At 40.0% G+C, this 25630-nt stretch overlaps 1 protein-coding gene across 12 annotated transcripts in view; it reads right to left on the reverse strand.

Moving 5' to 3' along the window:
* Window positions 1–25630, reverse strand: part of KANK1 (KN motif and ankyrin repeat domains 1) — a 249335-nt gene that overhangs the window by 144313 nt on the left and 79392 nt on the right. For all 12 annotated transcript variants that reach the window (XM_054519535.2, XM_063713919.1, XM_063713917.1 and 9 more), the window contains exon 2: window positions 14909–15034. The gene's annotated coding sequence lies outside the window, so the exon portion shown is untranslated. The remainder of the gene's footprint in view (window positions 1–14908; window positions 15035–25630) is intronic.

Here is a 25630-nt window from a genome sequence, read left to right on the forward strand (position 1 = left end):
ATCAAAGTGACTGACTACCTACAAGTGTTAAAAACGAGTTTCAGACCTGGTACAACCATGTTCACAGGAAAGAGCTTACCATAAAACTCATGGAAGACAAAAGCAATGCCACCCCAGTTGCAATGTGCACGTCTGGTACCCAGATATTGGTTTCTAAACACCATTGTCCAATAAAAGGACCCAGGCTCCTTAGAGAAGTGACTGATTCCAAAAGTAGGGCAAGGAAAATACAAGATTAGCCTAGAGCATCAGGGGATGCCATAATGTGAGGAAGTACTTGAAAAAAGATGGAAGCATGTCAAAAGGACATCAGAGTCAGCCTGAAGGAGCTCCCAGTGGCCAAAGCTAGAATAATTTGAACAAGAAAACAATGATGATAATATTGGGTTATAACCCATAGAATGAAGTAACTGTCCATGATGAGTCCACACTAATAGCACTAGCAATAAGGGAAAGTGATATCAAGTAACCTGTTATGAGGCAATAAAAAAGATACATCATTGCTTTTGTGGTCTTCTTTCAAAACAAAAAAAAGCATAACCTAAAGGTAAACACTAGAAAACATCAGACAGCCCCAAATCTAGAGTCATTCCACAAAATAACTGACCAGAAATAACTGACAGGGAATGACATGGAACTGTCACAAACTGTGGGAGTTTAAGGAGTCAGAACAACTCAATACAATGTGGATCTTGGACTGGATCATGGAACAGAAAAAAAGGATAGCGGAAAACTGGATAGAGTGCTAGTAAGGTCTGTTGTTTAGCTGGAAGTATTAGACCAATTTAGATTCCCGATTTTGATAATTATATTAACGATAGTTTAATACGGTTATGTAAGATATTAACATTAGGAGAAACTGAGTGAAGGGTATGTGAGCTCCGTACTACCTTTGCAACGTTTCTCTAAATCTAACATTATTTCAAAATAAAAAAGTTTTTAAAGACTGATGGAAGAGGAAAGCAACTGTGGTTACTCTTACTCCTCACTTCCATCTGGCTTTCTTTTCTTTGGGCATTTTACAAAACATCTCCCTCCCTCTGCTTTAGTTAATTGTGACAGAGCACAGAAAGGTATGAGACATGAGATTCAGAAAGACAGAACATCACAGTGACCCTCCTGAAAAATGAAGGTGGGCTGCCTTTTGGATAACTAAACTTTTCAGTTATCCCAGAACAAAAAGTCTTTAACTTTAGAACATGTTAGCAAATTCCCAAACTCATCTTTCTTGGAAAGTGCAAAAGAAAAGAACACTGGGTATTCACAGAATCTGTCAACAAGTAGAAGATCTTTTGGCATAAAATCCAAAGCTATTTAAAAATGACTGCCAGCAATGGGTGGAGGGATAATGAAAGATATGTTGGGCGTGAGGTGAGGTGTATGGAGGGCAAGAGTGCAAGAAGCCCAAGAAGCATTTATGTGCTACTAGTTGTTTCCTCACCTAATAATATGAAGTTGGATCCACAATGCATTTAAAAATACCTGTTTATATAGCTCATACACATACCTAAAAGGACTTCATTTTATTTATTTATATTCTATTTAGATTATTACATATGTTACCACATTGTATGGGAATGAAAAGCCAGACATACCCTTCTTTTTCTTCTTTCTTTCCAAGCATTTAATTACCCAATGTGATGTTACAATGGAATATTATTCAGCCTTAGAAAGGAATGAAATTTGGACACGTTACAACACAGATGAGCCTTGAGGACATTACACTGGGTAAAATAAGCTAGCCACAAAAAGACAGACATCGTGTGATTCCACTTATGAGGTACCTAGAATAGTCAAAATTACAGAGACAGAAAGTAGAATGGCTGCCAGGGGAAGAGGGGAGTGGGGAGTTGTATAATAGATATAGCGCTTTTGTTTTGAAAGATGAAAAAGAGTTTTAGAGACTGGGTGCACAATAATGTGAATGTAAACAACATTACTGAATTGTGCAATTAAAAAAACAGTTAAGATAGTAAATTATATGTTATGCATAACACAAAACTTTAAAAAAAATTTAAGGTAATTATTTGCTTTTTTTTTGCCTCAGCAATTCTTATTACCTTAAAGACTTACATGGACATACGTTGATGTGGGTACAAAATTGTTAACTGTTGCATTATTTATACTATAAAACACCAAAAACACACTAAATGATCATTAAAATAAAGCCTTAAACAAAGTACAGTCATCCCTCGATATACAAGGAGAACTGGTTCCACGACTGCCTGCAAATACCCAAATCCTCACATACTGAAGTTCTGTAGCCAGCCCTGAAGAACCTGCATATATGAAAAGTCAATTCTCTCTTTATGCAAGTTTTGCATCCCTCAAATGCTCTATTTTCAATCCATGTTGGGTTGAAAATATCTGTATGAAAGCAGACCTGCATGTGGACCTGCATATAAATGGACCCATGTTGTTCAAGGGTCAGCTATGTAGTGTATCAGTATGATGGGTTACTCTGCAGCATTTAATAGAAATAAGTAAACTAACAGAGAAAGACACAATCTATAATTATGTGAAACAATAAGTTAAGATTTAGACAAAGTATATGATTTTATTCACAGTAAGAAAGTATGTTTGTATATAAATGCATGGAAAATATGTAGAAGGATGTATATCAAACTTAACAGGGACCACTCTACAGAATATTTGGAGGAATAGTGGGGTTCTTACCTTGAATTTTAAAATAACTACTAGAGATTATTTTTTAAAAAATAAAAATAATATTTCTTGCCAGGTGTGGTGGCTCACAACTATAATCCCAGCACTTTGGGAGGCTGGGATGGGCAGATCACCTGAGGTCAGGAGTTCAAGACCAGCCTGACCAACATGGAAAAACCCCATCTCTACTAATAATACAAAATTAGTCAGGCATGGTGGCGCATGCCTGTAATCCCAGCTACTCGGGAGGCTGAGGCAGGAGAATCGCTTGAACCTGGGAGGCGGAGGTTGTGGTGAGCCAAGATCGCACCATTGCACTCCAGCCGGGGTGACAAGAGCGAAATTCCGTCTCAAAAAAAAAAAATAATAATAATAAATACAAATCATTCACAAAGTAAATTAAGAAAACAATTATATTTATAATTGCATATAAAGAATAAAATACCTAGGGATGGCCGGGCATGGTGGCTCATGCCTGTAATCCTAGCACTTTGGGAGACCGAGGAGGGCGGATCACCTGAGGTCAGGAGTCCGAGACCAGTCTGGCCAACATGGCAAGACTCCATCTCTATTAAAAATACAAAAAATTAGCTGGGCGTGGTGGTGTGCACCTGTAATCTCAGCTACTCAGGAGGCTAAGCCATGAGAATCGCTTGAACTCGGGAGGAGGAGGTTGCAGTGAGCCGAGGTCGCACCACCGCACTCCAGCCTGGGCAACAGAATGAGACTCTGTCTCAAAAAAAAAAAAAAAAACCAAAAAAACAAAACAAAACAAAACAAAAAAACCTAGGAACAAATTTAACACAGGAGGCAATAGACTTACACACTGGAAATTAAAAGACACTGCTGAAGAATAAGACCTAAATAAATGGAAATGCATCCTATATTCATGGATTGGAAGTCTTAATATTGTTAACAATATTACTCCAAATCATCTGCAGATTCAATGTACTCCTTATCAAAACTCCAACAGCCCTTTTTGCAGAAATGAAAAAACAGATCCTTAAATTCGTATGAAGCTGAAAGGGATCCAAATAGCCCAAACAACACTAAAAAAAAAAAAGAAGAAAAAAGTTGAAGAACTCTCACTTCTCAATTTCAAAACTTACTACAAAGCTACAGTAATCAAAAACGGTGTAGTACTAGTATAGGGATAGATATATGGACTAATAGAATAAAGAGTCCAGAAATAAAATCTCACATATATGGCCAATAGATTTTTAACAAGGGTACAAAGACCATTCAAATGGGGAAATATCGTCTCTTCAGCAAATGGTGCTGGGAAAACTAGATATCCACATACAAAAGATTAAAGTTGGGCCCCTACCCCATACCATATGAAAAATTAACTCAAAATGAATTAACAACCTAAGTATAAAAAATAAAAGCATAACTTTTTAGAAGAAAACATAGGGAGGCCAGGGGCGGTGGCTCACACCTATAATCCCAGCATTTTGGGAGGCTGAGGCGGGTGGATTACCTGAGGTCAGGAGTTCAAGATAGCCTGGCCAACACGGTGAAACCCCGTCTCTACTAAAAATACAAAAAAATTAGCCGGGCGTGGTGATGCATGCCTGTAATCCCAGCTACCCAGGAGGCTGAGGCAGGAGAATCACTTGAACCCGGGAGACAGAGGTTGCAGTGAGTCAAGATCTTGCCACTGTACTCCAGCCTGGGCAACAGAGTAAGACTCTGTCTAAAAAAATAAATAAATAAAAATTAAAAAAAAGAAAACCTTAAAAATGAGAAAAACTATGTGCAAATCATATATCTATTAAGGGTCTAGTATCCAGAATATATAAAGCACTCTTACAAGTCAACAACAAATAACAATTTTTAAATGGGCAAAGGACTTGAACAGACATGTCTCCAAAGAAGATATACAAATGGCCAATGTGTACATGGAAAGATAAATACCATTAATCATTAGGAAAATATAAATCAAAACCATAATAAAATACTACTTTATACCCATAAGGACAACTATAATTTTTTTAAAAAGGGAAAATAAACGTTTGCAAGGATATGGAAAAATTGGAACCTTGTACATTGTTGGTGGGACTAGAAATGGTTTGGCCCTGTGGAAAACAGTTTTGCAAAAAGGTTACATAGACTTGCCATACAACCCAGCAATTACACCTCTAAGTATGAACCTAAAAGAACTGAAAACAGGGACTCAAGTACTTATACACCCATGTTCATAGCAGCCTTACTCATAAGAATCAAAAGGTGGGGAAAAAATCAAAAGTCTATCAACAGATGAATGGATAAACAAATTATGATATACCCGTACCATGGACTATTCAGCCATAAAATGGCTGAGACATTACAACATGGATGAATATACTAAGTGAGAGAAGCCAGACACAAAAGGTCACATATTGTATGAGAACATTTATTTTACATGTGGTATCTAGAATTGTAAATTCAGAGACTGAAAGCAGATTAATGATTCAGGGATGAGAGAGAGGAGAGAATAGTGTGTTACTGATTACTGGGTACAGGGTTTTCTTTTGTAGTGACAAAAATGTTTTGGAACTAGAGAGAGGTGGCAGCTATGCAATATTATGAATGTACCAAATACATCTGAATTGTCAATTATTAAACTGCCTATTGTTATATTATGTGAATTTCATCTCATTAAAAATAAATAAAAGTTAAAAAAAATAATGTATAGGTAAGACCAAAACACTAATGGGGAACTTGTAAAGTAATGATGGTGGACTTCATTACTTTACCATGACGTAACAAGACAGTGGTACCAGTGTAAACGGGCATCTTCTGAATCCCGCTGCCTCTCTGTGGAACACTCTAAGAGATATTGGCAGGGGAAAAGGAAACCTACTCAAAACCAGGGGTGGTAAATAATCACTGGCTCTGTGACAGCAAAATGATCCATTGCCACAAACAAAAGCCTAGTTCAGCTTAGCACAGGGGCTCAGAAGACAGCCAGCCTTGGTTGCCTTTAGTCTTTTCTCTACCTGAACTTAACCTACAGTGATGTACATTAAAAGAAGTTCCACACCCTCCCTTACAGGTGAGGAAACTAAACCATGGCTGCTTCTAGAACCCATACACAGGGATGTGGGTAGGAACTCAAAAAATATTTACTAATTTGGTATATAAGTTGAACGTCCTTAATCCAAAAATCTGAAATAGAAATGCTCCAAAATCCAACTTTTTGAATGCTGACATGACACCAAAAGCGGAAATTTCACACCTGACCTCATGTGACAGGTTACAGTCAAAATGAGGTCAAAACTGTATTTCATGCACAAAATTATTAAAAATATCGTATAAAGTTACCTTCAGTCTTTGTATCTAAGGTGTATATGAAACATAAATGAACTTTGTATTTAGACTTGTGTCTCATCCCCAAGAAATTTCATTATGTATATGCAAATATTCCCAAATTCAAAAAAGTCCAAAGTCCGAAATACTTCTAGTCCCAAGCATTTGGGATAGGGGATGCTCAAACTGTAAAAGCTGTTTGTTATCATTTGTCAAGCTGTGGAAATTAACAATTCTTCTATCTATCATCATAAATCTTCCCATGAGGCTGGGCACAGTGGCTCATGCCTGTAATCCCAGCACTTTGGGAGGCCCATGCAGGAGGATCACCCGAGTCCAGGAGTTTGAGACCAACCTGGGCAACAAAGCAAGACTTCACCTCTACAAAAAATAAATTAGCCAGATGTGGTGGTGCATTCCTGTAGTCCCAGCTACTCAGGAGACTGAGGTGGGAGGACTGCTTGAGCCCAGGAATTTGAGGCTTCAGTAAGCAATGATCACGCCACTGCTCTCTAGCCTGGGCAACAGACTGAGACACTGTCTCAAACAAAAAAAAGAAAAAAGAAAAAAGAAAAAAATTCTTATGAATAACTGTCCAAAAGCACACCCTATATCGCAGCAGGCTCATTTTGCAGGCTTTACCTCGGGTTCTTGCTCTGTTTGCAATGCTCAAGTTTGGAGCTGAAGTGCTCCTGTAACGGCATTAGGTCTCCCCTTCAGAGTGCTTTCACAGCAAGAGAAATTCACACCAGAAAAAGCACTTTTTAGCCACTTTCTGGGCCATGTGAATAACTTTCAGTTAACTCTTCTCTCAATAGGTATCAATCACCACATTTTAAAAGTAAAGACGGTCTCACCATGTTGCCCCAGCTGGTCTTGAACTCCTGAGCTCAAGCAATCTGCTGGCCTTAGCTTCTTGAGTAGCTGGGACTACAGTCATATGCCACCATGCCAGGCCATCATTGCATTTTAATTTACACTACTTGTTTTGGCTATTTCAATGTGATTATTAGGACAAAACAAGAAATTTAAAGGCAACTTTTCTAAAATTCTTTTTTTTCTTTTTGAATCTGCATTCTAAATAAAAATTCTTAAAATCAAACTGTTTCTATAATAAGAAAAGATGACAAAGTATCTATATATCTTTTTTGTTTAATTCCTCTGATTATAATAAATAAGCCATTGTCAATACACAGTGGCTGAATCAAAACGATTTGTCTTATACATTAAAGGCTGAAAGAGGAGAGACAGGGAATCTGAACGCTCCAGATTTTTATATTTGGTTTTAAAAGCCTTTTCCTCATTTAAAGTGTCATTATTAAAAATTATTAATTTTTTTAAATTCTAGAAACAACTGAAATCACATTCAATATTTTTGAACATTCAAAAACATCTATAATTGTGGATCAGAGTTTAGGAAATCAAAAAAACACTCAGGGATTCTCCATTTCATTGTATCTTAAGACATTTTACAAAATATAAACAATCTCACACTTATTAACTATTTAAGACTTTAGAGTGTTTCTGGCTCACTTTAGTCTCCGGCAGGGCTGGTTCCCATTTTGAAATGAGAACTGTATGTTAAGGTGGAGGATTTAGAGACTTACAAAGTCAAAAACAAATCATAACTCCTACATTTTTAATCATCCATCCTTCTGGTATATGATTTGTCCCAAAATTCTCACCAGAAAATGAAGAAAGTTTTGAAGAACGAGTTATTCTCAATGTAAATCTCCAGCCAGCCTCTGTCAATCATGTTGGCCTTTTCCCCCTAGTTAGCCTTTCTCCACCTCCTGCCTGAAAACTACACTACTATTTAAATGCTTTGTGACTTCACATTTTATTAAAGGCAGAAAAACATAAAGAGCTAAAACAAGGAGATAAGCCTATTGCCATAAATTGTCCCCTTAAGCAATGAAACTTGCCTCTCTAGTATAATAAGGTGGGTACTGTGAAAACCCCCAACAAGTGCAATTCTGCATAAGTCCACAGCCCCCATCACTTACAGCAGACCTTACAGTTCTCTCGAGCGCAGCACCATAGATCAGACCCCAGGGCAGTCAGCTGCATGCTTTCTAAAACCAGTGTGAAGGGCACAGCCCAGGGAGTCACTTTGCTCTCCACCCTCACCCACTCCAAATTTATCTTGTGTTCTCATGGCCGGGGGAGGGAAGCAGAAATAAGAGACAAGGTTATAAAAAATTTTATAAACTGATAGCACCCCACCTGCCATCCCATTCCCTAGAAATCCAGTTACTTGTCATAACCCAGTGAACACATTTTAGCTAAGTGTTCATTTTCATAAATTTGGAAGAATTCACTTCTATCCCTTTTGAGTCTCCATTTCTTCCTGTAGTGGGATGGAAATCATCATTATCAGATTATATCATATTTCTGAATGTGCCCAAGCCCTGGCCCTCTGGAAGATTACATCCAATGATTTACACAGACAAATCAGGTCCTCGTGTTTAAAGCCCTGTGAAAACATCAATGGGTAACTTCTCTAAGTTACTCTGGTTTTTTTGCCACCAGCCAAAAAACAAAGGCTTCAAGTGTTTTTAAATCCCACTGAGGTGTATAACAAAGTTTATGACATTAGTCAAAAAAAAAAATGCAAGTATATGGGGGGGGGGATGTATAAAGATCTAATATATCCACTAAGCATAAAAAATGTCTGAAAGTACATACAATAAACTCAGCAGTGGTTATATTAGGAATAGGATCAAAAAGTGGGATACAAGAATCCTTTTTTTGTATGTTTTATTGTTTGAATACGTGACAATGGGCACATGTGACTTTTGTCATTAATTTTAATTTTCAAAGAGTTAAAATAAGGAAAAGAATAATGATCCATATTTTCCAAACCAAAAACTGGAACACATGGTGTGCCAAAGGATTTTTATTCCACATCTAGAGATAAGAGGCAGTTAGGAAAAGTAGTCACTGGAATGTTCAAATTTCCAAGTTTCAATGGTTTAAAAAAACTGGCAGCCAGAATTATCTAAAACAAGATTGTCTACTAGCATTAGATATTGAGCAAATAGTACAAATCCCTACGTCAGTCACATTATGTCTTCTTTCTTCTTAGAAGGTAGGCCATGGTGGGTGACGCCAAGATCATCTTTCTTGGTATTGAGCCAGCATGCTCATGAGGAATTTGGCTCAAGTCAATGAGCAGTTTCTGCATTTACGTTTTGCACAAAGGACTACCCAAGGAGAGAAAAGCAAACAAAAGAAACAAAAAACAATGTAATAGTGCTTAAGGACTATAATTTGAGTAAGGACTCTCTAATAAACAAGAACTACAAAAATTGCAGGTGGCTATTCATTTGGGACAGAAATTAATTTTAATTCCTATCTCAAATCACATTTCAAACTAAGTTTCATACAGATAAAATATTTTAAAATGTGAAATGAAACCATAAAACTACAATAAGGTAAATATAGTTAAATGCCTGTGCAATCTTGTGGTTAGAGATGTAATATTGATTCATTTCTTCTATAAATACTTGCCAGGTGTGACCGGCAGATCCTGGACGAGCAATAGATGAAAAAACGTACTTAGACACAGGTATCCAGTGAAAGAGCGGGCTAGGGGACCGGGGTGCTCACAGAAAGAAAGAGTCGTAGCAGCTGTGGCCCTGACAAGCCAGCGCTGCGGGCATTTATTCAGTATGGATTTAATGACAAACTCTTTGAGTCAACACACTTGTGGGTAATTAACATGGTTCCCCCTCCCCCGGCTTCCCGCTGCTCCCTGGGAGAGAGCAGTCCTGCGCACAGATGATTAAAGGCCAGGTTCCGAGGCCTAAGTAAACTAACTTATTTAGATCACTTCCTTTACATCCCCTTGTTATCTAACCTTTGCTCTCAGGCTCCAGGTAAGAGAATTTGGCTGCCTTCAGCCAAACCCTTTTTTGAAGCTCTTGCAAAACCTCTTCCAAGGAGGTTTGCATCTTTTCCTACAATTTCTCCCACCACCCTGACCGATCTCCTACAAATACTACATGTTAAGCACTAGAGACCTCGCTGTGGACAACAAAGACAAGGTTCCTGCCCCTATGGTGTTACAGGCTGGAGAGGGAAACAGGAAAAGAGTAAGTTAATAAGAAATAATAATTGTGGCTGGGCACAGTGGCTCACTCCTGTAATCCCAGCACTTTGGGAGGCTGAGGTGGGTGGATCACCTGAGGTCAGGAGTTTGAGATCAGCCTGGCTAACACAGTGAAACCCCGACTCTACTAAAAATACAAAAATTCGCTGGGTGTGGTAGTGGGCACCTGTAATCCCAGCTACTTGCTAGGGTGAGACAGGAGAATCACTTGAACCCAGGAGGCAGAGGTTGCAGAGTGAGCCAAGATCGCACCACAGAACTCCAGCCTGGGCGAGACTGCATCTCAAAAATAGATAAATAAATAATTGCATATTGACAAGTGCTCAAAAGAGTGTGTGTGTGTGTGTGTGTGTGTGCGTGTGCACACATGTTCCAAGCAAAGAAACTGTACCTGCAGAATCTCAGGGACAGGAAGGAGGTTGGCATATTCCCTGGACTGAGAAAAGACCAGTGGGGCTGGAACATAGTGTTCAAGGGTGAGTGACAAGAGGTGGGGCTTTACAGCAGGCAAAGCAAGATCATGCCAGGCCCTGCAGGCCATGATAACAAGAATGCCATGACGAGCTCAGGCAGGGGTATGCCAAGATGTGATCACACTTGAAAGAGATTACTCTGCTATGTGAAGAACTGACAATGGGCAACAAATACCAAGGCATTCTTACTTCCTAGTTAGCCTATATGGAAACCATAAAGGAAAAGATTTGACAACCTAAAATTAAATATTTATATACATTTAAAAGCAGTATAAAAATTGAAAGAAATTATCAAAACAATTAACATACTTTTATAATAAAAGACATTTAAAAATTTTAAATCTTTAAAATCTTGTTGCTGCAAGTCAGTAACAAAAATAGCAAATACCCCTCTGGAGAAATGGGCAAAGGATATGAACAGAAAACTCACAAAGGAATATAAGTGGCATATGAAAAGATGTTCATCTGTCTATAAAACTGGTAAGGTTTTTTTGTTTGTTTGTTTTAAACTCCACTATCCAATGTTAAGAAGGGCGTGGGAAAAGAGACCTCTCGCACACTGGTGATGGGATTGTAAATTGGTTCAGTCTTTCAGGCAATGTGTATTATATATTAAACCTCTTTCCTAATTTTATAAGGAAATAATTAAGAGCAGCCTCACAGATATAGTTAGAAGAATGTACATTAATGTGTATGTCCAAAGTGAGATTTGTTAAAATACATTCCTGAAATAGAATTTTCATCAACCTTTAATAATTACACAGCAGTGACTACTGGTAAGGAGAGAGGTTTATAATTTTCAACTGAGAAAAGCAGGGTGCATTTCTGTATTTAAGAATCTTATTTAGGCATATACACCTAAAAAAAAAAAATCTCTGGAAGAATATAAACAGTGGTTATTTAATGGTGGTAAAGTTACACATTTTTAACAGGTCTTTTATTTATCGATACATCTTTCATTTTTCTACAGTCACCACATACTGCTTTTAATAATGCATGAAGTCTCTAAGCAAAAATATACATATATATATCTAAAGCACCATAAAATAAAACTTGAGACACACTAAACTGTCTGGTAAAGGAGGAGATGGAGAGCAGGCAGCATAGACTGGAGTTGGATGAGAAAATGGTACTGTCAGAAAGGGACTTTGGGGAGCATCTGCCTAGTTCAACTCCTCATTTCACAGATTAGGAACGCATCTACCACCTCCTCACTTCACCTCCCTGACTATAATACCAAAGGCTAATAGAACACAAAACAAAACCATTGCTACTTGGTCTTCACTAATTAAAAAACCATGTACCCCCTAAGAAGCAACCATAAATATCATCATGTGGCACTTAACTCCTGAGTAAAAGGTACCCAGACAGGAGCACAGCCCAACAGCTGCTTTGGTATTTGGAAACAAGAGGGTTATTGCAGAGTGCCGTTTTTTTCCTCACTCCTCAGGCAATTAAGAAATATTTCCATCCTAATACTGCTCCTGTGCCTGTCTAGCGCTGAGCTCACAAAGAAACATTCTCAGATAGTTACATACATCTGGCAAGGAAATCCTCAGCATGCCTAAGGGGTTCACAGAATCTGTCGACTTGGAGCCCAGACATTTTTATCTGGGTCCTGCATCCTGCAGAGGTCTTTGGCAGGCATTTCTAATTCCTTGGCCCATTTCCCACACAGATACTCTAAATGGTTTCCCTTTCTCAAATCTAAAACCCCAAACCTACCACTTTTACTCTCCAGAAATAAATACTTCCTTCTTTCTTCATTCAGGCCATAATCCTTCAGCCCTCTTAATGTTCCTTTCTATTTCAAATCGCCTGTGTCTACCTGCTCCATCTCCTCCCTCCTTCCTGGCTCGGGGTGGCATCCCTTCGGTCTCAAAGATGCAGCCCTCCACCCTCATCTATTCAGCCAGCCCTGTAGTCACGGAAGTCCTGGCCCTCTCAGTTTTTCCCTTTCTTTATGACTCCTTCCCCACCTCTCTCCCCACTGGGTACCTCCCTCTCTTTTAGTATATCTAAGTTTCCTTACCCCAACTCTGCTGCCTCCTCCCAGTGGCATCTTCTTTTGCTCCTTCTTTTCCAGCAAATCTCCAGACCTGGGCATCTACACCTGCACCTCCTTAGCTTATCATGATGTTATGAAGCATCAAGAGTAAGTATTTACAGTCAGAAGGCCCAGAGTACACATTCAGCTCTGCCACTGACCATTTCCACAACCATCAGTGAGCAAGCCACTTAATCCTCCAAGTCAATTTCCTCCTCTGTAAGATGAGATTAATAATACCCGCTCCATCTCCTTCACAGCTGTGTTGTGAGGATCAAACGAGATAATGTGTGTGGAAGTGCACTGGCAGCTTAATATAAAGCACTTTAACATTCTAGTTATTCCTGTTATTACTCTATCCCTGACCTCTCAGCATCAACTGAGTCAGGGAAGGTAATTTGTGATCTTCAGGTTGGTCACAGTGTTAACACTAACAATGCTTCAAGGTCAGCACTTTAGTTTCTACTGTGATTTACTGATTTGGTAATAATTATAATTCAAAAACAAGTATAACCTTGGGTTTTTTTAATCATATAAGCAGGGACTTCTGGAAGACAATACTAGTAGGCCAACAATTACTGAACACATACCAAAAGTCAGGCACTGTTCTAAAGCACTTTACCAGAGAGCTTTTATTACTATTTTCATTTTACTTATGGGGAAATTGAGGCAGAGCACAGTCATGATTTGAACCCAGGCATCTAACTCTACAGTCTGTGCCCTATCCGATTCTGTTAGTGGCAAAGTGGGTGCTAGATAGAAATAAACCAGTAAGGAGATCATGACTACTACAGCATTAGAGGCAAGAGATAATATGGACTTAAACAGGAATACCTAGAATGTTTTTTAAAAACACTTTTTTTCTTTTTTTCAAATTGCTAACTACCAATGTTGCTGAGAGCTGAAAGTTACCAGGTACTTCAATATACTGCTACTGAGATTATAAACTGGTGTGGCCTTTCGAGAAAACAGTACATCAACAGAGTAAATTAACAGAATACATCAACACCTGAGTGCTACATTCTATCAGGGTTCAGCAATGCCACTTGTAGCAATTTATCCTAAGGAAATAATCATAGATGTGCATGACAGATGTTTACTGCAATGTTATTTCTAAAAGTAAATAACAAGAAACAATATAAATGTCTAATAAAAGGAGATGGGATAGAGAAACCATTACATTTCCATGTATCTGAATACTTTGCTGTCATTTAAAATGATGCTGTAGAGAAAAGGAATAAGTATTTTATTAAGGAAAAGAAGTATGTAAAAAAGCCCATTGATACGGGCTTTGGTATCTCACTGGTTTAAGTTCTGAACCAGTGTGGGTTTACCAGCTATGTGAACATGGGCAAGTCATTTCTCTTTTTTTTTTTTTCTTGAGACCAAGTCTAGCTCTGTCACCCAGGCTAGAGTGCAGTGGTGTAATCTCAGCTCAATGCAACCTCTGCCTCCCAGGTTCAAGCAATTCTCTTGCCTCAGCCTCTCTAGTAGCTGGGATTACAGGCATGTGCCACCACGCCCAGCTAATTTTTGTATTTTTATTAGAGACGGGGTTTCGCCATGTTGGCCAGGCTGGTCTCGAACTCCTGACCTCAAGTGATCTGCCTGCCTTGGCCTCCCAAAGTGCTGGCATTACAGGAGTGAGCCACTGTGCCTGGCTAATTTCTCTGAGCTTCAATTGTCCTGTGTGTAAATGGGGATAATAAAAGTACTAACCCCAAGGGTTATGAGAATAAATTAATATATATAAAATGCTTGGTATTTAGCTTGGCACAGCACAAGCATGCAATAAATGTTACTCAAGTTGCAAAAATAGAGAAAGCTAACACATACAACATGTGCACATATTCTAAAAACTTGGAAAATAATATAGTACAATTTTAACACTGATTATCTCTAGAAACAGAGTAACAGATTTTGATTTAAACTCTCTATTTTCTAGGTTTATTGAATAAAGCCTACAATATATTGAGTATCTCCATTTTTTTTCAAGTAGTCTTAATACTCCTTTTGATCTATCAAGTTTCCCTAGTATTATCTAGTCTATGCATATTGTGTTTATGAAAATGGGGTATTTATCGACTTAATCTGCAGAGTAATACAATTCACTTTTATTCTTCAGAGTAAAACAGCTTGCTCATATTTCATCCTATAAAAGTCTTTTCTGCAATCATACATTTGTAGATCAAGAGCAGTCTGAACAGATTATTGAAGCATAAAAGACTAGAGAATGGATTTGTACCTCTAAAAAGCAAAGTTAAGGGAGACAAACATGACAACTTCATGACAGTTATAAAGAAAAAAATGATATGTTACCTTAATTATGTAAGGCCAGAAATTACTGCAATAAATATTTCAACTCCGTGGACAATTTCCTAGTGTGATCAAAAGATGAAAGTAATTCACTAGTTCAGAAGTCCATCCAGTATAGTGACCATCATTCTGAAAGGAAAAAGAAATCTCTTTGAGGGAAATGTAATGGAACAATACTCATTTTTAGGCTTGAGATCCACAGGAGAGGGGAATCAATATTAGAGACTGCTATGCATTTTAGAAATCAAAGTACAGTTAAGCCACTTTCCTGCTGGGGGTGCAGGGTCAGGCCAGAATAAAAGGGAGCCTAAGATATCATGCAAAGAGTCCCTTTTGCTTTAGGTAAAGGCTAGCTATTTGCTCTTGTGACTCTCCACCACTGCAAAGAAAAGCGCTGGATCCCTCATAGCTTTCCACCTTCTGTTCTGTTCTCCTCCTCCGTGTGTTTGGTAGTACATACATAATTCAGCACATGCATACCACTCTATTTTTATGTATTTTTTAATGTCTGTCATACTTACTCAGACTACTCCATAACAAACACATGGCTTTTCTCCTAAAACTGTTAATGGCAGTTCCCTGGGACTAAAACCTTGGAACTGTTTTCAAGTCATCCCTCTCATTGTTACCTTCCACTATCAGTCCACCACCACTTTCCCCGAATGTCCAGCTGCTCTCTACCCCTTCTTTTTCACTCCTGTCACACTGCTGAACCCAACTTCCTTGGCATACCTCATCTGTTTATAACAAGAGCCTCTAACTTGGACCCTCTGCAGATCACAGCCTATCCACTCTCTCTTACAGAGAAATTGCTTTCACCCTATTCCTGTAATCTTGAACAGGCCTGGGCCCATCCCCTTGACTGTAAAATGAAGAACTGGTCTCAACGTTTTCCATTCTCACTGTGCTTTGAAGTCAGATGTCACTGGGCATGAATCCTGGTCCTGCCACTCTGCTAAACTTAGACAAGTATGTCTGCTCAAAATTCAGTCTCACTATGCATAAAATGGGAACTAGTACATCTACTCCAAAGGTTGCTGTAAAATAATAATGAGATCTTATGCCTTACAGATCACACAGCAGGTACTCAACAATATTGGTTATTCCCATCCCACCTTACAGAATCCCACAAACTCTGAAGTTCTCTGGTCTTATACCTTCCAAACCTAACGTTTTCTTACATCTACATCCTTAGTGATAATGATTTTCTCTTCCATATAAACTCCCCTGTTGACCTTCATCAGTTCTTCCATTATCTATCACTACTTTATCTTCCTTTAATTTCCAATAAACGCCTTCTATTCAATCAGATTAGTCTGATCATTTTCCCAAGATCACACACTTACACTCTGCCTTTGTGCCCATCAGTTCCCCATAGACTTTTCTTATCCCCTCTGTCAAGGCCCAGTTTGAATCCAAAGCCCCAGCAATGCTGACCTCGCAAACAATTTAACCCTCACACACTGCCTTAACATTATTGTCTACTCTTTCCTGTTCACTGAGATTAGCTGTCCAGCTGACAAAGACTATTTGGATTATTCCAAGTTAAGCTTTTTACTTCAGTGTGGATTGTATTAGAGTTTTTACAAACTGCATATTTTTTGGATCAGTTCTGTCAATGCTTTTTGAAATTCATAGGCCTTTGTGCCTTAAGGTAAGAGTTTTTTTATTAATTCCATCATTTTTATTTGAGGCTGATACAAGGAGCTTGTTCCATCATCAATGGGTAGACCATTGGTAGACAATCTGACAGCTGTCTCATGAAGCCAGATATGAATTCTAAGTATGTCCAATGTCTGTCATATTTTGTGACAAAGTGAACGTGTTGTAATTTCAAGTACCATTTTAAGACCAAACTCTCAATGGCAGCAAGGATGATGCACAGTGGGGAAAGATGACTGGTTACTAGAGTTTTACCTGAAGATGACGGTTGAAGCTACAGGGGTAAATGAAGGTTCTAAGGGGAATCAGTACAAGACACAGTGAAGGGTCAAGGGACATGGAAGAAGACACTGAGTGGTTACAGAGGCAGGAGAATAACTACAAGGGTGGAGAGGCACACAAGCCCAAAGAGAGTTGAGTAACACATCAAATGCTGCAGATAAGGACAAAATGTCACTGGGTTTAACAATTAGGAAGGGGGTCACTCATGACCCCTGAGGGCAGTTTTCAAAATGGCAGATACAGGATGCTGACTGCAAGGCATTGAGGAGAAAGTGGGAGGAAGGCAAACGGAAACAAGCAGAGACTTCCTGCCAAGAACTTTGGCTCTCAAGCCAAAAGGTTTGTGCTGGTCATTTTCTAACCCTGAACTTAACAGCTCAACGAAATACCCAAGCTCGCTCTTCTTCCCTTGCTCCTCACCTGTCCATGTGCAGCGAGCCTGAAAGCTGAAGATAACTGACAGTTGACTGCAAACCCTTCCCGCCTTTTCTCTTCTAGCACCACCCTCACATGCCTGGTTTTGGATCCCTAACAAATCTTACAGAACTATTCAACAGCTCTATGTTATCAGGTCTCAAAAGCTAAGTTATATTCTTCTTCTGCTGTAGGTAAACGATAGTTACTTATTTAACATAAAAGGAAAAACACCAAAATGTGTCATATCAACAGAACAGAAGTCTAGGTTCAGATCAAATACCATATTACTATCTTTGGATAACCTATGTAATTTATGCTGAATTATTAAAAAATAATTTTTCTTCCTTCAAAGTAGTACTTTGTTCTTTACTGTAAGTTCATAAAAATCAAAGAAAAAATAAAAAACATGAGGATAATTAGCACTTTGTTGAACCTCCTTCCACTTTTATATGTATGCACGACACACATAAACATAATACACAAATGTGTAAGTGCATATAAGTTTCACTAAAAGTGAATCATATGATATTACTTGTAACTTGTTTTTCCCACTTATTCTGATGGAAATTCTGTACCATTTAATAGTCTTGTATGCTTTCATTTTTAATGACTGCTCAATAATCCATTTTAATAAATTCTCTTGAAGCACTTAAGTCACCTCCAATTTTTGATTATATATTTAATGCTGAGAAAGATATCCTTCACTATACCATCAAGTATTTGCCTGGGATAAGGTCAAGGTCAAATGTATAGAAAATGTGAGGATCTGATATTGTTAATTTGCCCTACACAATGTTTGACCCAGTGGCACATGACAATACCCACTCCTTCACACCCCCTCTAACACTGGGTAACGTTATTTTTTAAACTGTATTGTATAGATTTAATTTTTAAATTTTGATTAGCATATCTTTGGGGTTGAACACTTTATACCTTTTTACACTCTTGTTCATGTTCTCTATTTTTCTACTACTGTGTTCATCTTACTGATCTGGAATACCTTTTCATATATCCAGGATATTAATAAAGGAAGTATATATTAATATATATTAATATATAATGGATTTATATATTAATATATATTAATATATAATGGATTTATATATTAATATATATTAATATATAATGGATTTATATATTAATATATATTAATATATAATGGATTTATATATTAATATATATTAATATATAATGGATTTATATATTAATATTAATCCATATATCCTGGATAATGGAGAGAAAATAGTATATTTATTGAAACTTTTGCCTACAAGGAACAAAATCAACTGAAGCATATTAAAGCCATAAAGGATCTTTATATAAGGATACTGAGGGATCCTTCACATAGAAGGATACTAATATTAAGCTTTGTCATGTGTATTACAATTCGTTTCCCCAGCATATTTTATTTCTAAAATGGAAACATCACTACTTCACTAATCTATTTTGAAGATTAAAGAACATGCAGGTAAAGTCATGAGTGGAAGTAATCATCATAAAAACAAAAGCAAAATTGCTGCTACTTACTGAGGACTTAATAAGGTCCCGTATTCTCTCAGTCCTTATGATGAACCTACTAGGCAGGCATTTCCATTCCTCTTTTACAGATAAAATGTAACAGATACCCACAGACAGTAAAGTGACAGTTAGATTTTAATTTTTACAAATAAGCTCTGTATTGATCCTAAAAAAGACCTGGTAACAGAATTATTCCCAGCTGTGTTTGTAGTAAAATTTCCTCCTTAGAAGTAATCCCAGGGACTACTCCCATTTCTGCCAGCCACAAACCAAGTTACTAGGTTCTGCACCAACCATTCTTTTAAGTTTCTCTAGTAAATTCTCTTCTTCCCCTTCCTCTATGACTTATCAGAATGACACTTAATAGTTAAGATATCAAAAAAAATCTTTTTGGCTAGGAGCCAAGGCTACATTATCAGTCACTACAAGTTTAATCTGATGACAGATACTTTGCTAACATTATAAATACATTAAAGGTTCTTCACCGGCTTATACGTTAGTGACGTCTATAGTAACAGCATACATCTGAACCCACGCTTTTGTGAGGGGCAAAGCACACTGTGCTGTATAAATATTTTATGTACAGCTTGTACTGAAATTCTAGATGAAGAGGCATTCACAGAGCCTCTGTGATATGCTGGTTACTCAAGACAGCATATTTTTATTAAAGTTGTGTGCAAGCTTTGCCATAGTCTACAGAGATCTCCTTTATTTAATCATAGTTCTCCCACCCCCAAATGTTTTTATTTTTTAAATGCATTGGTTGTGCTATGGGCAAGGCAGCATCTGAAATAACGGCAAAAGGAAGGTAGCTGATCATCGAAACTGGTTGTAGTCAGTTAGGCTAGCCACTGAGGATTCTGAGGGCAAAAGTGCACAGTGTGAGTGAGCCTGGTAGATGAGTTTCTTTGCAGGAATATTAACAGAACTAGACTACCCGTTGCCAGAAAAGGGAAAAGGAAATACTTTCATTAATTCACTGAAGATTTATAGAAAATGCTTAAGAATTTGGAGGCTACTCTTATGGAATAACAGGTTTCCAAATGGGTTTTGGATACAGCCAAACAACAACAACAACAACAACAAAGAAATGCCTCAAATCCTCCCGACAATTTGGGGCAGGTAAAGCCACACACCCCCCCCCCATACTCCCCTCCTCCTACAAACCCCCAGCAAATAGCCATGAGGAAGGGCAGTTGCCACCTCTACGTGGGGAACTGGCCACAGGAGACTGCTGCTAGGTGACCACAGAGAAGCAGCGCCTCTTGCACCACCTGGCGGCAGCCAGCATTTGAGCAGTTACCAACTCTGGGGCAGGGGGAGTTCTCAATGTTTTTGTCTCTGAAGTTTCCTCACTCACAAGGGTCGAGGGCTCTGGCTTACCTTCTTAAGGAAAAAAGCAGGTGAGAAGATAGCAAGATCTCCCACACTTAAGGGAGATCTTGGAAGTGAATGACTGGGAAACTCTGAGTGGCAGATGGCCATACCTGCGCTCTGGCTGCACCCTGAGGTGTGCAGCAACCCCCGGGGGATGGCTGGATGCTGACAAAGCATCCGCCCTAGCCTCAAATGCAGCCCAGAAGCAGTAGGGACTGGTGTAAACGGATAACTGCTGAGGCCTTCCTGACATCATGACATTAATAAAGCCTGGAACCTTGGCACAGATCCGGGAGGGTGATATGGGAAAGAATTCCAAGAATAATCGAGGTGAATCTTTCTGCTACCCGAAAGCAGTGGAAGCTTAAAGTCAACATTAAGTCTATTTAGCAAAGTGCAATATTCTCTGCACCTCTAGTTTGTGGACTAAGATTCATTCCCAATTCAAATTAACCCATTAGTAAGCAAGTGCACTAGTGAAGGAACAGTTCATAGCTATTAACCTATATATTTTTCTTAGTTCAACATCATTGCCTTCCATCAGTGGATCACAGATCAAAATGGTATTCAGAATAAAGGACACTTTTAAAACAGATTCACGAGAAGGCTCTTGTATCATGCAAGCATTTCACAAAGAACTTCCAGTCTCACTTGCCACCAATGCCAAGTAAAGGGTCTGTTTAAGACAGGCATTGAGAGGTGACAGCGTGCTGTCAGCCCTCACTCGCTCTTGGCACCTCCTCTGGCCGCGCTTGAGGAGACCTTCAGCCCACCGCTGCACTGTGGGAGCCCCTCTCTGGGCTGGCCGAGGCTGGAGCCGGCTCCCTCTGCTTGTGGGGAGGTGTGGAGGGAAAACCATGGGTGGGAACTGGGGCTGCGCACGACACTCGCGGGCCAGGAGTTGTGGGTAGGCATGGGCTCGGCGGGCCCTACACTCGAAGCGGCCAGCCCCTGGGCAGTGAGGGGCTTAGCAACTCGGCCAGCAGCTGCTGACAGTGCACTGGGTCCCCCAGCAGTGTCAGGCGCTGCACTCGAATTCTCACCAGGCCTCAGCTGTCTCCCCACAGGGCAAGCCTCGGGACCTGCCGCCTGCCAGGCCGGAGCCTCCCCCAAACACCATGGGCTCCTGCGCAGCCCGAGCCTCCCCAACAAGCACCACCCCCTGCTCCATGGTGCCCGGTCCCATTGACTGCCCAAGGGCTCAGTGTGGGCGCAGCACAGCACGGGACTGGCGGGCAGCTCCGCCTGCAGCCCTGGTGTGGGATCTACTAGCTGAAGCCAGCTGGGCTCCTGAGTCTAGTGGGGACTTGGAGAACCTTTATGTCTAGCTAAGGGACTGTAAATACACCAATCAGCACTCTGTGTCTAGCTCAAGGTTTGCAAATGCACCAGTCAGTGCTCTGTGTCTAGCTGATCTAGTGGGGTCTTGGAGAACTTGTGTCTAGCTCAGGGATTGTAAACACACCAATCAGCACCCTGTCAAAATGGACCAATCAGCTCTCTGTAAAATGGACCAATCAGCAGGATATGGGTGGGGCCAGATAAGGGAATAAAAGCAGCTGCCTGAGCCAGCAGTGGCAACCTGCTCAGGTCCCCTTCCACACTGTGGAAGCTTTGTTCTTTCCCTCTTTGCAATAAATCTTGCTGCTGCTCACTCTTTGGGTCCACACTGCCTTTATGAGCTGTAACACCACGAAGGTCTGCAGCTTCACTCCTGAGGCCAGCAAGACCACAAACCCATCGGGAGGAATGAACAACTCCAGACAAGAGGAATGAACAACTCCAGACAGGAGGAATGAACAACTCCAGACCTTAAGAGCTGTAACACTCACTGCGAAGGTCTGCAGCTTCACTCCTGAAGCCAATGAGACCACGAACCCACCAGAAGGAAGAAACTCTGAACATGTACGAACATCAGAAGGAACAAACTTCGGACACACCATCTTTAAGAACTGTAACACTCACCACAAGGGTCTGTGGCTTCATTCTTGAAGTCAGTGAGACCAAGAACCCACCAATTTCGGACACAGCATCACTGGAGACAGTAGATGCTGACAGCCATGAAGCCTCATGGGGTGGAGTCATTTTAGAAAATTCAGCACAATCCAGGACTGATTCACTGTCTGGCCTGAGGTTTTTCAGGTCCAACCTCCAGATTTTCTTAGAGCCAAAGATGATTACTTTCTAAGTGTGGGGTTAATGAACCCACAGCAACATGTGAATGGAATAACATAGGGAGAGTGCTTTTGTTCCATCTATGCAAGCTACTCCTCTCTTTGGGGTCTTCTGACTGGGCCACAGGGTCAGAGGTGGACCTCCGATACTGCCTCCCTGCACCCACTTACCTCCCCCACCATGGCTCACTGGACCACATAAAGATGTGAGACCTATGCTGAGCAAGATGCTTCTCCCCTAGGGCTTTAAAATTGGGGCTGAGGAGCTGCCAGGCGGGCTCCAGATGGAGCTAGATCTGTGTGTTGCATGCTGTGGACGACACAACAGAGCTGGAGTGCAGAAAGGTGAGGATGGAGCTGAGAGAAGCAGGGACCACATACAGAGACAGAGTCCTTCAACTTCCTGTGCTTTTCTATTTTTGATTCTAGGTTTTCTCTGAGGATCCTGGATTTTGGGGAGGACTTCAGTATCCTGATAACATCCTCCCCAAGTTTGTTTTGTTCCTGGAAGCCAAAGATTCCCAGTTGAATACCATCCTTTCCCCATTACCAAGCTAATAACCAGCTGTGCTAGGGGAGCCCACACTGGGGGCAAAGGGAAGCAGACCCAGGGTGGGTGGGTCGGGGAAGGCTACGTGGAGGGCACCAGCCCTCAACTGAATACCTCCCCAGTTACTAGACCTCCCATCCCTGCAGCTTCAGTGTGCCTTCCCTGCCAAACTGTGCCTCACTGAACCCGATTTTTCTAGGCTTGCATGCGGAATACTCTGCTTCAGCTGGCATTTTTTATGTCTATGTGTTCAAACACGCATATAGTCAATTTTTCCTATTTTCAGCTGCAGACATTTATTAAGTCAAGATATAACAGTCAAATTCCTAGAGTTATGAGGGTGCTCTGCCCTCCATCCCCTCCCCATGGATAAACTCGTCATCTTCGAGATGGAATTTTTAGCATAGCTTGAGCCTACATTTCAAATAAAACTTAAATATTATACAGAGGTAGGAGAAAATGATTATGTAGGGTAATATCAGTTTTCTGACAGAACTGGTAGGATTTGGAATAATTTCTCCCATAAACATCCAAGTACAATTTCTTCAGGGTAAAGAAGAGTCCAACTTAGTAATGGTTATTTTATTTTCAATTGTCATGCTTGATTTTTTCCTAAAACTTGCACTGATGCTATAACAATGCATAAATCTAGCTGTTTACACACGTATTTTTTAAAATCAACATTGAGATATACTCCTAAACTATGATGATGTCCCAGGGGAAAACAATTAGAATAGATATATTTAGTTTTTAAGATTTTTGTATAGAGGGCTGTACCCCCCCCAACAAAAAAAAAAAGGCTTTTTCTTTCAGGATTAATAAGAAATGAAACATTTAATTGTCTGTGCTCCATGTAAACAATTTTGCTAATATATATCATTTTTTACCCTCCATGGCTTGGCAAACGCAAACACACACACACACACACACACACACAGTTGAAAGATAAAATAAAGAGACTCGAGAATCCAAATCATACTTCCTTACTTGGTATCTAGATATATAAAGCAAGAAGAATGTTTCCTGCTTTGTTTGAAGCAAATAAAACAAAAGGTGAATGTTTTTACTGATTTATTTCTGGGGTGATCCAACGAGAAAGCAATTTTCTGAGGGGTCCTCATTTGGCTCAGTTCTGCCCTTTAAACCATAAGCCCCAGTATGGCCAGTTCCGTATCCTCTGGTGTTTTTCTCTTCTCTCTCAGTTCTTGTGGAGGAAGTAATCACATCTAGGGGTGACCTGGTTACAAGGTGGAAGGAGGCCTCCTAGCGGGGCTCTGAGTGAGGGAATGATGTGTGCACAGGTAATGATCAGTAACTAGCACTCTTTGGGGCTTTGCAGGATGTCATCGTGAGCTTCAGGGTGCTCCTATCCCCAAAGTTTATAGGTGAAACAGCTTTACTTTCCCAGAAAATTATAATAAAAAGTACAATTTTAAAATCCTACTTCTCATGCGTAAAGCCAGCAGTTCTCAAATGTTAGCATAAATCAAAATCACCTGCAAGTCTTGTTGAAACATAAATTCCTGGGCCCTACCCTCAGAATTTCTGATTCAAGAGGTTTGGGGTGGAACTTGAGAATGTGTACTTCTACCAAGTTTCCAAGTGATGCTGTTTCTGGTCAAGGGACATTTTGAGAATCACTGCCTTAAACAAGTAAGTTTGAAGGGTGGGCACAAGCTATCTGGGAGATGATACTGAGAGGTGAAGCCAGCTGAGCTTCTGGGTTGGGTGTGGACTTGGATAACTTTTCTGTCTAGCTAAAGGATTGTAAACACACCAATTAGTGCTCTGTGTCTAGCTAAAGGTTTGTAAGCGCACCAATCAGCACTCTGTAAAAACACACCAATCAGTGCTCTGTGTCTAGCTTAAGGTTTGTAAACACATCAGCACTCTGTAAAAATGCACCAATCAGCGCTCTGTGTCTAGCTAAAGGTTTGTAAATGCACCAATCAGCACTTCGTAAAAACGCACCAATCAGCACTCTGTAAAATGGATCAATCAGCTCTCTGTAAAATGGGCCAATCAGCACTCTGTAAAATGGACCAATCAGCAGGACATGGGTGGGGCCAAATAAGGGAATAAAATCTGGCCACCCCAGCCAGCAGCAGCAACCCCCCTCGGGTCCCCCTTCCATGCTGTGGAAGCTTTGTTCTTTTGCTCTTCACAATAAATCTTGCTGCTGCTCACTCTTTGGGTCTGCATTACCTTCATGACCTGTAACACTGCAAAGGTCTGCAGATTCACTCCTCAAGTCAGCGAGGCCATGAACCCACTGGAAGGAAGAAACTAAGGACACATCTGAACATCTGAAGGAACAAACTCCAGACACACCATCTTTAAGAACTGTAACACTCACCACGAGGGTCCATGGCTTCATTCTTGAAGTCAGTGAGACCAAGAACCCACCGGAAGGAACCAATTCCGGACACAATACAAGCTTTCTGTTAATAGTATAGAAATCTATTTAACAGTTATTTATCATGCACCAGGTACATGGTACGTACAGGTAATGTCATGGTTTGCAAAAAAGACAAGGTCCCTCCTCTTCCTCTACCACAAACCTGAAATAAAATTACTGTTCCAGGAAGAAGCACCAAGTTCAAGATGAAGCTTTCTGTATCTCCAACACAAACTGCATGCCCCATGAGGAAATGTACAGTCCCCTAAATGAAATAATGTCAAGTCTTCGTGATTGCCAGTGGAAGAATCAAAGCAAATGTCTGAGCCTGCTCTCAAGACTGAGAT

The sequence above is a fragment of the Pongo abelii genome, chromosome 13, assembly GCF_028885655.2.
Source record: "Pongo abelii isolate AG06213 chromosome 13, NHGRI_mPonAbe1-v2.0_pri, whole genome shotgun sequence".
NCBI classification, from domain to species: domain Eukaryota; kingdom Metazoa; phylum Chordata; class Mammalia; order Primates; family Hominidae; genus Pongo; species Pongo abelii.